The sequence below is a fragment of the Phascolarctos cinereus genome, unplaced genomic scaffold, assembly GCF_003287225.1.
Source record: "Phascolarctos cinereus isolate Bilbo 61053 unplaced genomic scaffold, phaCin_HiC Scaffold_2;HRSCAF=192, whole genome shotgun sequence".
Taxonomy (NCBI): Eukaryota; Metazoa; Chordata; class Mammalia; order Diprotodontia; family Phascolarctidae; genus Phascolarctos; species Phascolarctos cinereus.
Window position 1 is genome coordinate 138,556,471 of NW_027555625.1, and position 18,999 is coordinate 138,575,469.

The following is an 18,999-nucleotide window of genomic DNA, read 5'->3' on the forward strand; positions in this document are numbered from 1 at the left end:
TTGTAGGGAGTGGTGCTGAGAATCAATTGAGTGCCTTGCTTCAGTGAAGAGCATAGATTTTGTAGAGAACCCACTCACCACCATTGAATAATTTCCTCTGGTTCCCTTTGGACCATGAGTAAGAGCAGAGGAAATAGATGGTGAGATTACGAAAAAAAAGTGTGAAAGGAGGGATGTGTGTGTGTGTGTGTGTGTGTGTGTGTGTGTGTGTGTGTGTGTGACTGACCTCCTTGTTGCTCCTCCCACACTACACTCCATTTCTCTCCTGACTCCAAATGTTTTCATTGTCTGTCTCCTATTCCTGGAGATCTGTAGTAGATCCACTAGCTGTCATTAAATAACTTTCTCTAGTTCCCTTTAGAACATGAGAAGGTGAGAAGGAGCAGAGGAGATAGATGGTGATGGGAGTGTGAGAAAGAAGTATTAAGGTAGGAATGAGCTTAAGAAGTTTATGTGTGTGTGTGTGTGTGTGTGTGTGTGTGTGTGTGTGTGTGTGTGAGAGAGAGAGAGAGAGAGAGAGAGAGAGAGAAAGAGAGAGCTATTCCTCCTGCACAACACAACACTCCTGATTGTGTTTTCCCTAACTTTCTGACTCCCATTCCTGAAACACTGTCCCTTCTCTTCACTACCTCCTATCTTCCCTGTCTTCCTTCAAGTATCAGCTAAAGTCCCACCATCTGTACAATCTCCTCAGTTCTCAGTCTTAGCTCTTTCCTTCTATCACTTACCTCCAATTTATCTGGTTTATATATTGTTTCTTTTTTTTTTTGGTACATATTTGCTTGCATGTTGTCTCCTCCTCCAATGGCCTGAACTTTTTGAGAGCAGAGGCTATATATTTTTTTGCCTTTGTGTCCTGAGTACTTAGCACAGTACCTGGACCATAGTAAGTACTTAATAAATTCTAGTTGACTTGATTTGATGAGTTGTGTGCATGCACAGGTGTGTGGAGGGATTTGGAAAGAGAGCAACCTGAGAGAAATAGAGGATTTGTGTAGGTGAATATTAGAAAATAGGGATGCAGGGGCATCTAGGTGGGGAAGTAATAGAGAACTGGCCCTGAAGTCAGGAGGACCTGAGTTCAAATCGAGCCTCATACCAAACACTTGACATTTACTAGCTGTGTGACCCTTGGCAAGTCACTTAACCCCAATTGCCTAAAAAAAAAAGAGATGCAGCTGTAGATGTGGTCAGATTCTACATTTCCAAAGGTCCTCTTAGCCATTCCCCTGTATCTTGGTTAGTTTGTACTTAAAAGCAGATGGGTGATTATCCTAACTTACAGATGAGGTCTAGTTAGTTATTTTCTAATCCCTCCCTTTATAGTCATAAAGAATAATATTTAATGCAAAGCTGTAAGGGATAGTGGAAAGATCACTGGAAGTTAAGGTCAGAAGACCAGAATTTGAGTCCCAGCCTATCCATTTACTAGCTGTATGAGACTATGTTGTTCTTCAGAGGAAGAGAGAGCACACGGGTCCATGGCCTGGCAGGGACAAATGAGTCAGGATGAAGCTTGGTGGATGCTCCATCACTGCCAGCTCCAGGGGGTGGGGGGTGGGGTGGCTGGCATTGAAAGCAACTGCTATAAAAAAAAAAGAATAAATCTTAGGGAAATCACCATAAGTCAGGAAAATTGGTCAGTTTCCTGGCGCAAGCTCTGTGTTGGCTTCTGAATCAATTACAGACTCTGGAACCATTTATTCCCTGCTTATTTTGGTACTCAGCAGACAACCTGGTACCAGCCTACCTTGACTTGTTGGTTTATGTTTGCTGCTCACCCAGTTGGGTCCCCAACCTTTCCATTTTTACAGTCTTGTAGGGTTGCTTGTCCCCTTTCCCCCTGTTCAAAGGCAGGATTGTCTACCTCCTTAAAGGGCTTATAGCCTTAGAAGCAGAACCCTAGCTGTCCTGCGACATCCTCCCTGTCTTCCTCCCTTCCTCACATACTTAGACCTGTGATAACAGTTGTTCCAGACATCTGAGGAACCAGCAAAACTTTAAGGTACATTTGAGACTAGGAAGGTCACAGATTCCTTTCTTGAACAGTACTTAAGAGTAAGTAGCTATGGCCCTCTTTAGTACATGGGGTCCCCTAGGATATTTATTGAGTAGGTAGAAGACTTTCTAGGGCAGCTAGGTGGCTAAATGAATAGAGTGCCAGGCCTAGAGTCATCTTCATGAATTCAAATCTGGCCTCAGACACTAGCTGTGTGAACCTGGACAAGTCACTTAACCTTGTTTGCTTCAGTTTCCTCATCTGTAAAGTGAGCTGGAGAAGAAAATGGCAAACCACTCCAGTGTCTTTGCCAAGAAATTCCCAAATGGGGTCAGGAAGAGACTGAAAAATGACTGAATAACAGGAACATAAAGTCCTTTTAGGGTTCATGGTCCAGTACAAACTATGTATGGACTTTTGCCTCCCAGTGGTCCAACACAGCCTTCCTACTTTCTTTCCTGGAATGTCAATAAAATTCAGTTAATCAGTAAACAGTCATTAAATGTCTACTGTGTGCCAGGGACTGTGCTAAGCACTAGACTAAGCAGGCTGCCTTCTTAATCCCTACCTCTCTGATAATAACTCCCCTAGTTTTGTGGAGGGATTTCTCCAGATACTTAAGCTGACTTTTAGCACTGCTTTGTCCCCTCCTCCTTTAGAGTTGAGATTATTAGTCACTCACTCAATCAATCAATCAGCAAGCTTTTATTAAGTATCTATTATGTACAAGCTAGGCGATCATGGTATGAATATTAAAAAAAAAATGAAACAATCCTTACTCTCAAGGAGCCTTCCTTCTACCCAGGAGGTTTCCCAAGTCCAACAGGAAAAAGGACCAAAACAGAGCATGTAAACTGTCTCCAGAGCCTACATCAGGAGCTGTCAGTGTAATACAGTGGAAAGAAAACTAGATTTGAGTCAGAGAAGGTGGGTTCAAATCCTGGCTCTGCTACTTACTGGTTGTGTGATCTTGGACAAATCATTCTACCTTGCTGAGATTATTTCCTCATCTGTAAATGAGGGGGTTGGATTAGGCCGCTTCTAGGATCCTTTCCACGTCTAAATCTAGAATTCTTTGGCCCTGACTCCTGTGGCTCAGTTTCTGGAGAGTTTGACCAAACCTATCTTTCATTGGCATGAGTAGACATGGCTCTCCACCTGTCCACATTAAGTCAACAAAATGTGTGTAAAGAGTCCTACCTTCAGTCTTAGCCAACATAGTTAGGCATTCATGATTGTCTAGGCCCAACCTTTAGAAGACATTGCAGGATGGATAAAGGCTAGGGCAGCTGGAGGCAAGGTTTATACACACATCCAGTGTACTCATCCCATCAGGGCACAGAGTTCTACCTAAGCAGGAGCCTCTGACTCACTGACCTGCTGACAGCTACAGGGCAGGTGGTGGTGAGAACCCACCTGATTTTCACTCAAGCCACCACTCTGATTCTATGATTCTGACTCACTGAAATTTAATTGTCAGGTTCCTAAGAATTACATGTCCAAGTTAGGTTGGCCTTGAAGACCTTTGTGAAATTCTGGCCAAGACAGGGAATTCCCCCAGAGATCCTCTTGTTAGCTTGATGATAGTTGAAACAATTGATGGTCACAATGTTCTGCCAGGATTGATGATCCAGGACCCCAACACCCTGTGGGCCTATCCATGCTGAGGTCTTCTAAGTCTCATCAAATCCTACCTTCTGCATATGTAGTTGTTTGTATGTTGTACTCCACCCATGAGGATATGAGCTCCTTGAAGGCCTTATGGTTTATATCTCCAGCACTTTGCCCCCTGAGTATAATACACACCCTCTCTTTTAAGAAGAATTGAGGATCAGTTAGCAAGAGATTTACTTCTGATAATGGACCTCCTTCACAATTAGCTCTGCTTGTCCTTGAATACATCAGCTATCACTGGACTTTTACCCGAAAACTTCCCAGCTTGGTGAGCACTTTAAGAGGTTTTACTATGTTGATATAGCCTTTGAGACCTCAGGGTCACCTCCATGCAAGTAAGACAAAGGTGAACTGTAGAGAAAGAGATATAATTATTACTCTCCTTCTTTTCATCTATTTTTTTGATGGAGTTCAGATAGAAATGGTCCTGGGACAAGTTGTTAGCCTATCATTCTTTTATATTTAGTGCTCTGCATACTATTGCACAGGTGGCCAAAAATTGACTGCTTTCTATAATTGAATAAAAGTCTTGGAATGTAAGCTCCACTTCTGTAGTCTCATTATTATGATTTGAGGAGCAGAGAATTTTATAGCTGGAGGGGCTTTAGAAGTCCTTTGATGCTGTCCCCTTTCATGATCCCCATGCTCACAATGTTATTTGTGGTATGTATTTTTAAGTTTTGTTTGGACATTTTACTTGCCCCCAGTCTTCTTTTCATCACTTCTTGTCCTTTCCTGTGAAGAAATTGCCCTTTACTTACAACCCATAGGGATGGTTTGTGGGTATGATTCTGTATTGTGCTTACTGTACATGTCCTGTGCTTGCAGGATTGGAAACTTATAATATTACCTTTGTTTAGTTTTAGGTGGCATAATGGCCTTATCCAGTCTTTGGTGCTTCATGGCTAACCTCCTTTCTAAAGCTAGGAATGCAAATCATACTGACAAGATGGCTTCTGCATATACACCCACATATACATACATATACACATATGTATATATACATTCAATACATATACACATATTGCAAATGTGCAAATCTATGTATGTGTATATGTAGATATAGATATTGATCAATATGTAGATAGAGATCTCTCTCTCTCTCTCTCTCTCTCTCTCTCTCTCTCTCTCTCTCTCTCGCTCTCCATGGAGCTCTTTGGAATTCACCTCTTTCCTAATCCATCCATGGCCCATTTTTGGCTTCCTGTTTAATCCTGATGTTGGGTTGGCTCTCCAAACATCTGAAAGCTGGCCAAGGACCTGACATTCTTGCTTATGTGGTCTGAGGGTAGTTTCCTCCAGGTCTGATGACACTTTTATTGTAGTACCTACAGCCTTAATTTTTGCTTCACGTAGTGCTTCCAACCACCTTTTAACTGGGCTGGCTTCTCTGGAATAGGAATGTTTTCTTTTGAACTCTCCTTTCTTGTCTGGCTGTCTTTGGTTCTAATAAAAGATTTGTTGGTTCATTAAGCTAGAAGTTTCTATTCTGCCACTGCATCATTGCCTATGAAAACATAGGACCTTGAGCAGGGAATAACATAGGATTGTTCCCAACTGCGGTTTTCTCTTTCCTCTGTTATTCATTTAACCTTAGACTTTCCTGATCAATAGTTAATAGTCAACAAACATTTATTAAGCACCTAATATATGCTAGGCATTGTGTTAAGCACTGGGGATACAAATCAAAAGAAAGAAATAGAAAAGGAAAGAAAGAAAAGAAGGAAGGAAGGAACAAAGGAAGAAAGAAAGAAAAGAAACAAAGAAAGACAGTCCTTGCCACATTTACACACCCCCATCAGTTTCCCTAGAGTGATTTCAGTGTCATGACATCCGTCTGCTACATTTGGGAAAAAGTACAGGTTTACAACTCCATACCTACATTACACATACAGTTACATAACCAGATGCAAGAGCATAAGCAAGGAGCTTACAATCTAATGGGGGAAGAAAAAACAATAAAAGAAGTTGGAAAGTGGTGGTGAGTGGGAGTGGGGAGTAGAGGAGATGGTTCTCAACAGAGGAGCATGTGGAAAAGTTAAAAAATTCCCAGAGCAGTGCAGCCAGGTGAGAAATGAAAATGTTCAGAGCTGAGCTCTCTCCTTACATGGAGGTTTGGAGTTCATGCCTCCTTCCCCCCCCCCATGAGAGAGGCAGAGGAGGGGCAGAAAGTGGTGGTGCAGTGGAGCACCAAGGTTAATGAGATCTTAGAGGATGTTGTTTATTCTAACTCTTAGTAACTCTATTTGGATTTTTTTTTTTGGCAAAAATACTTTGCCATTTCCTTCTCCGCCCATTTTACAGATAAGGAAACTGAGGCAAACAGGGTTAAGTGACTTGTCCATTGTCACACAGCTAATAAGTATCTGAGGACAGATTTGAAATCAGGAAGACGAGTCTTCTTGACTTCATGCCTGGCACTCTATCCACTGTGCTACCTAGCTGCCCTATAGGATGATGAGGTTATCCCAATAATAAGCTTACTGGGGCTTCATGGAGAAGTGAGTAGTGAGGCCACAAGCACTACTTGTCTGTGACCAGACCTCCTAAAGCTCTTGGGGTACCACCTTCTTCTGTATCTTTCTACTGGTTCAAACCACAGCTTGCCTTATGTAACTCCATATTGATAGCATTCATTGGATCATAGGGCTCAGGGCTGAAAGGGAACTTTGCACGGGTTCTCATGCTTTTGGGAGGTCATAGATCCCTTTGACAGTCAGTCCGGGGAAGCCTATGGACCCCTTTTCAGAATAATGTTCTTAAATGAATAAAATAAAACATATGGAATTACAAAGGAAACCATTATGTTGAAAGTTATCAAAATATTCTTAAAACCAATAACTTCATAGATCCAAGGTTAGGGGTCCGTGTTATCTAAGGAGTCTACACTTGTTCTAGAGTAACGCCCTCATTGTACAGATGAGGAAATTGAGGTCAAGAGGCATTGAAATATCTCCTTCAAGGTTATACAGCTATTAAGTGACAGAGGTGGGTTTTAAGCCTGGATCTTCTGACTCAGAATGTAATGCTTTTTCCTCCATAGGATCTTCTTCCCATGAAGCCTTGGGCTATTCCTGGGTGGCTAGGTGGCTCAGTCATAGAGCACCAGGCCTGCAGTCAGGAAGTCCTGAATTAAAATCTGGCCTTGGACTTACTATGTGACATTGGGCAAATCACTTTATCCAGTCTGCCTCAGTTTCTTCATCTGTATAATGAGAATAATAATAGCACCTTCCTTCCAGGGTTGTTGGGAGGATCAAATAAGATAAGAATTTTAACATGCCTAGTATATAGTAAATATGATATAAATGTTAGTGATTATTACTGCTATTATTATTCTAGGATCATTCGTAATCTGCTCTCTATGACATTACTACTTCGGCAAGAGGTCACTGAATTTTCCACATTTATATGCCTCCATTAACTTCCCTAGAGTGATTTCAGCGTCAGGGCATCCCTCCCCTACATCGGGGAAATAGTACAGGTTTACAACCCCACAACTACATTACACATACAATTATATAGTCAAACATAAGAACATACACCATCTCTATTAATTATAAAGAAAGGTCATTTCTTCTTATCTTCTCAGTAAAGCCAAGGAATGATTAGTTGTCTTCCTACTCATAATCACCACCAGGGACTTAAAGATTATAGAAAGGACTCTTTAGCTTTTTTTTTTCTGCAGATGAAATAATTGGACTTTGCTGGACTTCTGATCTCATTGGCAGGGGTACTTTTTACACCAATATAGGCAGAGATGGCTATAGTCTGAAAAAAACCTACAATTTTCCTGGTCTTGTCTTTCTCCATGCAATACACTGTCCCTTAGTCACTTTACCTCATCATGCAGGGTAACTTCTTGCTTCAGACCACCCCCTTTTCTGGGACCTTCCCTTCCACCAACTGGGAACTTTTATCCTTGGGACAATGTGAAACTAATGACACTGATCCAGGCCCTGCTTTGGCTGACCCCAGTCATGCCCGAGCTACCCAGTAGCTTAGACCAAGGAGTCCTAGACCATCAAGGGCTCCTTCTTCCTGCCATGGCTTAAAGACCATCATGCCTGAGGCTCCCTGGTGACATTTCTGATAGCATCCATTCCCTATTCTTTTTAAAATGCCATAGCCCAAGAAGTTTGGGAAAGGAGGAGCAGGAACAGAAAGCTTCACATGAAAAAGAACCTCCAGTGGAAAGAACGTTACACTCTAAATCAGAAGAATAACTGGTTCCAACCCCAACTCTGCTAATTACTAACTAGGGAACCTTGGAAGAAATACTTTAATTTTTTTGGCCTTAGTCCTATTTGGGAACTGGTAATCCCAAGTTCCATGTGTGAAGGGGTGACTGGGTTCAGAGTATCTCCTCTCTGATAGCTTGGAGTTGTCTTGCTACAGTGAGAAGGGCTCATTGTGATGCCCTAGTATCATTTCTCTTGTTTTCCCTGACTCCTGCTCTCTCAGATATCTCCATTTAAGCCATATGACCTTCTGTTTTGTGCCTTCCTCAGAACAGACCAAAGAAAAAGGCCTATTGCTTTTAACATTGATCGGCTTGTGGGAGGCCCTTTATACCCCAGTAGTGGACACTGACAGCAGCCTGTTCACAATCTCTTTTCCATGTATCTCCATAAGCTGCCAACAAAGGACATCAGAATGCTGATGGCCTAAATATTATCTTAAGATTTTCATGTATTCCAGTGTAGTTTTCAGGTTATATATTGTGTCATTCCCTCAAATTCACCTTATACCTATACCCTCTGTTTATGTATATTCCTTCTATCTATACTATCAGTGACACAGTTTTTTAGAATTACAAGTATCATCTTACCATGTAGGGATGTAAATCATTTAGCTCTATTGAATCCTTTATGTTTTCTTTTCCCTTTTTACCTGTTTATGGTTCTCTTGGGTCTTGATATTGGAAGTTAAAGCTTTGGTTTGGCTCTGGTCTTCTCCTTATGAAAGCTTGAGATCCTTTTATTTCATTGAATGACTATTTTTTCCCTTGATGTATTATGCTTAATTTTGCTGGATAAGTCATTCTTAGTTGTAGCCCTAGCCCCTTTGCATTCTGGAATATCATGTTCAATGACCTTTGATCCTTTAATGCTGCAGCTGCCAAGTTCTGTGTAATCAGGCTATATATTGTAAGGACCAAGCCTCCCATGAAATGATTGTTTCTCTTTGTCTTGAGGCATAAGATGAAAACAACTCCCTTATCTGTCTCTTCACAGAGAACTTATGAGCTGTCCTTTGGTTTCATTACATCTGATTTGTCTCTTCATAGCTAGTTGTGCCCTAGATAAAGGATGAAGTGGAAAGACAGCATTGGGCTGCCATCAATGGGTTCCAGTTACCTGGCCAAGAGAACTGCATCCAGAAGCATCAAAAAAAAAGAGGCCAATAGAATTACTGAATGTCTAGAAGTTACTTTGAATAATCAAGGCAAATTCAAGAGGTGCCATAATACTGGAAATGGACACCTCTTTTCCAAATATTCTAAAAGAAAGGAAGGGAGAAAAAAAACCTTTATTACAAATACTATCTCGTTTGATTCTCATAACAATCTGGGAAATAGGTAACATTATTATTCCCATTTTACTGCTGAAGAAGTTGAGGCAAAAAGAAGGTAGGTGACTTGCCCATGTACTAGGTATCTAAGGCTGGATCTGAGATCCATTCTTCCTGACTTGAAGCCAGTGCTCTATCTGCTGCACCACCTATGTGGTTAGGTGGGAAAAGGGTGAAGCCTAAAAGCTGTGGAGCTTGACTTTGACTCCCGGCAAACTTCTAGACTTTATTTTCCAGGGTCTCATGGTGCCAATGTGTTTGGTGGGGTAGGATGGAAGTGACATTAAGAAAACAAATATGGAAAGTGTAGAAGGAAACCACATACATACAGAGAATCCTGAGATGAAGAAAGGGGCCCAGTTTTGAGTGTTTTGAGAGAACAGTTCTCAAAATGTCTGAAAGTAGTTACCAAATGCTTGGGAAAAAGTCATTATTAATGAAAAAAAAAGGTGTTTGAACAGGTATTAATCATTACTGATCTCTATGCCTGTTTTTTCATCTAAAGTGATGATGATAGCTAGTATTTATTTATACAGCGCTTTGAAGTTTGCAAAGTGCTTGACGTGTATTATCTCTTTTGATCCTCATAACAACCCTGCTAGGTAGGCACTACTATTCTTATTCCCATTTTATAGATGAGTAAACTGAGGCAGGCAGAGCTAAAGTTATTTGCCCAGAGTCACACAGCTAATAAGTGACCGAAGCAGTATTTAAATTCATGTCTTCCTAACTCCCAAGGCCAGTACTCTATCCACTGTGACACTTAGCTGAATCTCTATGAAAACTTTATGAGAATAATCTACACATGTATCGGGGGCATACATGATGGAGGCAGAAGAAGGAATAGGCGGGCTGTCTTCCTCGCTTTTTAAAAAATACATGCCATTTGTTTTATGCATCATGATCATTCCCAATATATTAACTCCCTGCTAGTGCATGTTTCTTTGAAACAAAGGAAAAAAACATTCGAGCAAAATTAACTTACAGAGCAACCACATTTGAGAGAGCGTGCTCTCTTCCATACCTGTAGTCCCCTAGTTATCTAAGAGAGTGGGATGTGCTACATCCTCAGGTCTTAGGAATCCAGATCGTTGATTGCCAATTAACCTGAGTTCAGCCACTTCTGAAGGGTATTTTCATTGGCGTTACAGCAGTCATTGTGCCCGTTGTTCTCTTGATTCTGCTCTCTTTGCTCCTCATCAATTTATGCATCTTCCCATATGTTTTATAATTTCTTCCTATTTGTTATTTCTTACAGTACAATAATGTATCATTATATTCATATGTCACAATTTGTTCAACCATTCTCCAATCAGCGGTACCCATTCCATTTCCAGTTTGTTGTTGTTGTTGTTGTTTTTTCACTGCCACAAAGAGTCCTGCTATGACTATTTTTTAATACTATATGTCTCAAAATTCTTGGTGCGCTTTTGAGCTTTAAGTGCTTAAAATTTTACTGAAACTTCCGGCTCATCTCTTATTTGAGGCATTTGTTTCTGCCATTGACCTTCTACTGGTGTATGTCCTGTACCTGAATGGCTGGGTTAAAGGGCATGCATGATTTGTTTTTGATGAAGCCATGCTAGTTCTGTGATTGCTGCCTCCTTTTCTACATGTTCCCTAACCATCCCTTGATAGCACATTCTAGAACTTCGACTGGAACTGAGCAAAGCTCATTGGCCTGTAGCTGTTGTTTGCAGAGGAGGGCCTACATCTATGATTTCATTGGTATAGAGAGCTTCAAATAAAGAAACTCCCTCCAACAATGTAGGTCTGCAACAATCCTGCAATTCATGAAGTATTACCTGGGTAATCCTGCCGGTGTGTGCCATTCAATGCTTGAACCCAGATCATCCTGAGTTGGAGGCCAGCATCATGTGGCCTTTCACATGTACTTTTTATACTCCGTTATTTTCCTCTTCACCCTCCCCTCCCCATCCCTTTAAAGGTTAGGGCAATGGTTCTTCAATAATAGTCAGGATCTTGGAAACAATGTCCTATAGCAAATCATGTCCTTACAGTTGCAAAATTGATTGAAAGATATAGATAAATCAATATCCTACTGTGATTCTCATTTGTTGACTATAAAAAAAATTCATTCCAGAGGGAAAATGCTGCCTTCAAGTCTCTCTTGAAACATACTGTCTCCCATGCATATATTAAAATCATTTAAGATTCCTTGAAGTATGTAATGACAGGTGACTTTATTTGAAGACCCTCAAATTTTTAGTATTGAATGAGTCATAAAACAGGAAGACGTGTTTGCCAAAGGTCACTGCCACTGCCATGGAGGACGGTTGAGGCAGAACTCAAATAAAAGGATCCACCTCCCTATAGATGGTGACATTTTCCAGATGCTCCTATTTGTGGAAGAAATGGTATTTGTTGCATCAGGGCTTAGATCATTGCCAAGCTTCCTAAATAACATCTAGCATAATGCAGGAAAGTTCAACCTAATTACAAGTGGATGAAGAATTCCAACTGTTGCTAGATTTGGAGTGAGGACTTAGGCTGAAATACTGACTCTGACGCTACTTTTTTTGGGGGGCTAGGCAATGGGGTTAAGTGACTTGTCCAGGGTCACACAGCTAGTGAGTGTTTTGTGTCTGAGGCCGGATTTGAACTCGGTCCTCCTGAATTCAGGGCTGGTGCTTCATCCACTGCACACTTGCTAATTATTTATATATGACTTTGGGCAATTTATTTAACCTCCTTGGCTCTTAGTTTCCTCACCTGTAAAATGCATATTCAGTTCATTAATCCTCTGGGATTAATGAAGTTTCTCACTTTTCTATTTGTATCCCCAGTGCTTAGCAATGTAAGTGCTTAATAAATCCATCCATCTATTCATCCATCCATCCATCCATCCATCCATCCATCCATCCATCCATTCATTCATCTTCATGGTGGTCTTTTTGTAAGTGCTGATCACACTGCAATATAAATTGACTAAGTATTCCACGAAATTGTAATTTTCTTGTTGTCTTTGGACACTTAGCAAAACCAACTCTGCTAAGTCATCTGATTTCCTTTCCAAGGAAACCCCATGAGCCATTCTTCTATTTATATGAAACTTCCTTTTGTTTTTAGCTTAATTTAAAATTAGAACATGAATATTAACATGATTGAGGTTCTTCAATAGCGTGTCAACTCACAGGTCATTGGACAAGGATCTCACATTTAGAAAGGGAGCAGTAATGTTCATGTTTATAGATGATGAAAAAATTGCAATGCTTAGCACATTCTACTTTCTGCTACTCTATCTCTATGGAAGTGCAAGGGGACTACCTGGGGCTGAGAAACACTTTGTATCTTTCTTTGTTTCTGTGGCTAAATTACCATGGCTAAAGGAGTCATCACCTACTTGGCCAGTTTACTGGTGATTAGCCTTTCCATCCTTTGCAAAACTGATATAGTCTCTGGCCAGATGAGGGTATCAAAATGACTCAGTGGACAGAGTTGAACTTGTAGTCAGGAAGATTTGGCTTCAAATTCTGCCTCAGATACTTATTAGCTGTGCGACCCCGAACAAGTCACTTAATCTTTGTCAGTCTTAGTTTCTTTTTCTGTAAAATAGAGTTAATAATACAGTCACCTCACAGCCTGCTGTAAGGATTGAATAAACAACATGTAAAGTGTTTTGCAAACCTTGAAGTTCTATTTATGTGCTGCTTCTTCCTCCTCCTCCTCCTCCTCCTCCTCCTCCCTCCCCCCCTCCTCCTCCTCCTCCTCCTCCTCCTCTCCTTCTTCTTCTCTTCTTCTTCTCTTCTTCTTCTTCTTCTTCTTCTTCTTCTTCTTCTTCTTCTTCTTCTTCTTCTTCTTCTTCTCTTCTTTGTCAGAGCCATACTCAAAGTATTTCCATAATATTTGAGCCTACAGGAGATTACATTCTGCTGGCATGGCCTTGGAGAGCCCAAGATCCTTCCATGCCACAATTAGACATCAGAGTAGGGCTTCTGCCTACCGTTTGCTATTTAATAATAGTAAGGACATGGTGATATAGTGGAAAGAATTCTAGATTTTGAGCCAGCAAATCTGGGTTCAAATTTAAGTTCTGACCTTTACTCTTTGTATGACATTGATCACATACTTCTGGGAACTCAGTTTCCTTTTCTATAAAATCAGGGATTTAGACTAGGGTGATTTCTAAGGTTCTTTCCAGGTCTAACATGCTATGATTCTCTGTCTTGAATTACCAAGCATTAAGAAGTTATCTATCACTGAGATTCATTATGAAGGTCACATGGGCAGGAGTTAGAAGGATGGATGGGGGTAGGTTTGTGTGAGTTTGGAGGAGCTTTGCAGTTCTTTCTGACAGGATCTTGTTGAGCTGACTTCCAACCATTGCCCTCTCCTTCTTTCAGGGTTCCTTATGAGGGCAGGCAGCTGCCAATCTTCAGTGCATGTTCTCATCTTTCTCTAGATTGTGAGTCTTCCTTCTTCCTTCTCCCTTCTCCCTTCTCCTCAACATCTCATCAATCACCAATTCCCCTTGCATGGAGCTCTACAATAACTCAAGGATATGTTCCCCCACCCCACACACTCTTTATCATGCCCATGGCCATCACCTTAGTTCAAGCTCTCATTACTTTCCTCCTGGATTCTTTTGCAGCAGCCTTTTAATAAGTTCTCCTTGCCTGAAGTCTCTCCCTGTTGCAATGCATTCTGTATACCATAAATTCCTTAGAGGAATTTCAGATATTGGTGTTTATGTTAGGGAACTTTTTCTTTCTTGTTTGTGTTTGTTTTGCTTGGTTTTGGGCCAAAGGTCTCTCTTTGAAATTTTTGAAATTATGCTTCCTGTGGGTTGTCACCAAACTTGTCTTCAGACACAAAAAAAGGTGACTCTTCCAGCTCCTTTCTTTTCTTTTCTAATGGGGACTGGGACAATAGTTGCATCCCAAATTTGGGCAAAATGGAGCAACATCTTTGAATATTTTAGCTAAGCAAAAGGACTGACAGTATTTGCTTATGTTCATAACTAGCTTCCACCTTCCATGGTCAAGGTATAACTGAAATTTCTGTCCTGACCATTGGACTCTTCTTCCTAGAGCAGGCAAAGGCACTAGATCAAGTTATTGCTTTGACCCTTCCGGGTGGTGGTTTGCCAGGGTGAGCTAGCTAAGATGGTAGAGAGAACAAAGATGGTGTTAACTCCAGTGCTCCTGATGCCCAGATCCTGAGTGAGACCTGCCCCTTGTATCCAGAATCATGCTCAATGATTCTAGAACGGCAAAGTCTGAGATTCCTGGCATTGACTTCGGTTTAAACTGCTAACTAATCAAGCTTTGCTTCCCTTCCCTCATGGCTTTGTCTGGAAAGTCATTAGAAGAGCCTAGGTGACTCAGGGACCAGACAATGACATAAATGAGAAATAACAAGCAGTTGAGTTAAAAGAGAAGTCTAGGGTAATGACAAGATCTGAGATCAGTGGCTCTGATTTGAATTCTACCTGTGGGGGTCAAATTGCCCTTGTCTTTACCAGGGGACAGAGAGGCATTGGCTTTTTGCTTTATTCATCTAAATGCCTCAACTAGGCTGTGACTTGGCATGGTGTGTTCCTGGTTTTCTGGAAAGCACCGAAGATGGGCTTCCTCGATGCAGGGGAAAAATACCAAGCCCCACTGGATGCCTCTCTCTTCTCTCCACCTGCATTACCTCCAGTATTTATTCATTCACATAACCTGTAGAGTTAAAAGAGGTTTGTTTCCTTTCAGTCTGTTGAGTGCAGCCAGGGTAATTTAGTAGAAAAATGTCATGCTAATGCAATTCAAAGTTCAAATGATCTTTCATTTGGAGGGAAAGAAGAATGTGTGTGCAGTTGGAATGTTAAAACCCACTACTTGCCCTGCAATTTAAATAGAAATATGAGCTGCAGGGGCTACATAAGTCACATGAAGTACTGTGAATGAAATGCACAAAATGAATAAAAATGATCTGGAAGCTGTTTATTAGCATTGCTGGGGGCCAGCACCAAACAAGTCCCGTGGCTGTCAGAAGCAGTGTCGGGAGAAGGGACAGTTTGCATGAAATTACAATAATCTTGAAATAATGAGGGGGAAAAAAGTGATCAGCCAGGTCCTTATTATACTAATGTCACATCCCTCCCCCTCCACACCTCCTTTCCCCCTCTTTTCCTGGCCTGTGAGTCCTGCTCTCTAGACGCTCACTGCAGCCTTTGCTTGACTTGAGGCTGCCAAAGAGAGCGGTGACACCCCTGGAGATTGGGGACAGCTTTTTTTTTTCCTGCACTAGAGCTGTGAGTGGAGGGGTGGAGGGAGGAAGTGGTATCCCAGAGGCAATGCTATCCTTGAGAATCAAAATATTACTAATAATAACTGGCATTTGTAATGCGTTTTAATATAGCAGTGACTTATACAAGCATCTCATCTGATCTTCACAACAACCCTGTAAGTTAGGGACTACAGCTATGATTATCTTCATTTTACAGATGAGGGTAACTGAGGCTCAGAGACATTAAATGACTTGTCTATGGTCACACAGCTAGTGAGCATAAGAAGTAGGATTGGAAATTAGGTCTTTCTGACTCTTAACTCAAACATGGATTACAACCCCAAAAGAGCCAACAAATCAATACAATCTAAACTAGCAAGCATTTTAAAGAACACCTGTGAGGTATGAGCATGGCCTAGGCAGTGTGGTCTAGTGCCAGTAAACCCTCCCATGTGTGTGGTCTCCTTCAATTAGAATGTAAGCTCCTTGAGGCCAGGGATTGTCCAACTTTTCCATTTGTATTTTTTATAGCTTAGCACAGTGCTCTTCCCATAGCAATTGTTTGTTTAATCTAAAAATGATTTGAATATTCATTTTAAAAATTTTGAATTTTAAATTCTCTCTCTTCCTCCAGCCCCTCCCCTACCCATTGAGAAGGCAAGCAATGTGATGCCCATCATACGTGTGAAGTCATGCAAAACCAATTTTCTATATTAACTATGGTACAAAAAAGCAAGAAAAATAAAATAGAATTGCATAATAAATGTTTTTTTCACTCATTCACGCATTTATTCATGGTGGTACAGGGTCAGTCTTGGAATCAGGAAGATGAAATCTGACAAATTTTAACTGCTTTCCTATGGGTAAGTCACTTAAGGTCTCAGAGCACTAGGTCACTCTCTAAAAATCTAAGTCAGAGACTAATTGCCAATCTGCCTCTGGGGAGGGAGTTTACACAGGCAGAGTTGCCTAAATTCAAACGATTCCAAGCCTGGACCCTTATTCCACATATTGTTTAAGGCACAGTGCTAGTTACTGAAGATACAAAGACAAATTGGAAAAAAAAAAGAGCCCTGCCTTCAAATAGCTTATAATCTATAGGTTTCACCTTTTCCAACAGCTTGTCCTCACAGCTTGTCTTAGGCAAAGTTTGCCTTCAGTGGCTCCTGTACACTCTTTGTCATATGTAGGTAGCCCCCCTTGGTATATTAGTCTAACTTCTTATTCTACAGATGAGGTAATTGAGGTCCAGAAAGGTTAAATCACTTAGCCATCGTTGAACAGAACGTATCAGATCTGGAATTCAAACACAGGCTTTAGGGTTCAAATCCAGGTTTCTTTGCATCTTACCAAGCCTTCTCACCTCTCTCTCCACCCTGCCTCCCCCCCCTCCCCTTCAAGCTCCTAATATCCCAGGGTTCTAGTGCCTTCTCCTCATCAACAAGCATAAATGCTTAGGAGATCTTGTTCCAAACATTTTCATTCTAGAATGTCTCCCCAAACAACAATTCAATGCCAAAATCATCCTAGTTATGCTATTTGGCTGTAAGTCATGGAAGGGCACAGTTGTGAAAGAATCAAAATGATAGGTGACCCAAAGGACAGTGGACTGTGGGCTAATTAAAATAGGTTGTACCATATTACTAGCAATTACTTAAGCACCAGAATTCTATTCAATTAAACAGGCATTTATTAAATGTCTACTATGTTCAAAGTTCTGGGCTGGGAGGGGGGAATAAACAAAGGGAAAAACAATCACTACCCTCAGGGAGTTTCTCTTCTACTAGGAGAGGATAAAAAATTTAAACCAAACCATAATAGAGAATCAAAAAAAGGGTTCTTATAGAAGGTAGCATAAGGTTGTCAAGGATACAAAAACTGAGGGTTGGTCACGAAGAGGGTGAAGGATAACTGGCAATAAGCCTCAGTGGTTCAGTGGGAGGCATTGTATAGTTCCTGTGATTTCACTAATGTAGAGAATTCCTAGGTAAGGAAACTCTACTTTTGTACTGGTAAATATTTATCAACTTTCTCAAAACACACTTTCAATTTTAAGTTGCATTATTAACACTTTCTCCATCATTTTCTTAAGACTAGACAGTCAACACAACAATAAATCAAGCCTTAACTTGTGGCATTTGCTGATTTCTGCAGTATAAATGCTTACACCGAAAAATGAACGATCAGTTTTTGCTACAAGTTGGCTCCAGCACACCCCTGAAAAACTCCTACCAGTGTTGATGGGAACCTTTCTTCAACTTATAATCTTGGAAAGTTGCCTAGAGAAGTGAAAGGTTAAGTGACTTACTCAGGGACATACAACCAGTGTGTGTCATAGGCAGAACTTAAACCAGTTTTTATGCACCTTGAAGGTAGCTCTATATCCACTCTGATAAGTTTCTTCTGGGGTTCTGCCCTATGGTACTTGCTAAAGATGGATCTCAGCTTTGGCCTCTTGCACTGGTTCTCACATCGGTATCTACTCAATATTAAAAGTTTTAGAGAAAGAAAGACCTTCAGTATGTTGGACATATATTTTGTGTGTGTCCTATGGCCATTAACTCATTAGTTTATAGTTTCTTAAAAGCTCAAGAACATTTTTTTAAAATTAACTATTATTTAGCCTTGCTACTCCCATCTTGAACTTGTCAAATTGGGTTTTTGAACACAAATATAAGACTTTATACTTATCCCTAACAATTTTCATCTTCTTATTCAACTTGGATGCGTGACAACTACCTTAATGGATTTGTGATCTCATTGGCAATACTATGCCTTCCCTTGATGCGAATCATGACTCATTGTGTTTTCTCATCCTGCATCACACTTCTCCATATTCTTCCATAAATTCTTTGGAGAGGCTGTACCCATTGCATTGAAGAACTTTATCTGGGTCTTTTCATACTTCTCATGTCTCAACCTAACTCTCAAGCTCTCTATCTGTTATTCTTATTTCTCCCATTATAATTGGCTTATTTCTTTTTCCAGTCCATCTTTGACAGTGAACACTGGATTTGTCATTAAGACACCTTAGTCACACCTACCTTTGATGGTGACCACTGGATTTGGCATTTAAAAACCTCATTGTAAATATCACTCCTGTTTCCTATTACCTGTGCATCACTGACCTTAGGTAAATGGCTTAAATGCTGATGTCTTTAGTTTCTTCAGTATGTAAAATAAGCTGGCCAGACTAAGCAACCCCTAAAGGGCCTTTCAGCTCAAAATCTGTGATTCCGAGATTTCTTTTAGACCACTTCTTATTTGCGAGTCATTATTGGTAATAGACTGCAGCCTACTCATTCTACCCACGAGTCCTTTTCTTCTATAAAGTAGACCTCACAAAAGGAAAAAAGAAATCACAATATAGCCTGATCTTTGCAGGGCCAAATCACACCAAGACAAACATGTACCACCCTGAGAAGCTGGAGAAAGGCCACATTTTGAGGTGGGATGGGATGAAGAGAAATGAGTGGTGGTAGCCTTTTTCTTTAGAGAACTTTAATTACTTATTCTGA

The 18,999-nt window shown here is 40.7% G+C and overlaps 1 long non-coding RNA gene across 1 annotated transcript in view; it reads left to right on the forward strand.

The window, feature by feature from the left end:
• The first annotated feature begins 282 nt into the window (after positions 1 to 282).
• The window catches only part of LOC110196397 (uncharacterized), an 82,813-nt gene continuing 64,096 nt past the window's right edge, over positions 283 to 18,999 (forward strand). The window contains exon 1 of the long non-coding RNA XR_002321186.2: positions 283 to 428. This is a non-coding gene — a long non-coding RNA (uncharacterized LOC110196397). The remainder of the gene's footprint in view (positions 429 to 18,999) is intronic.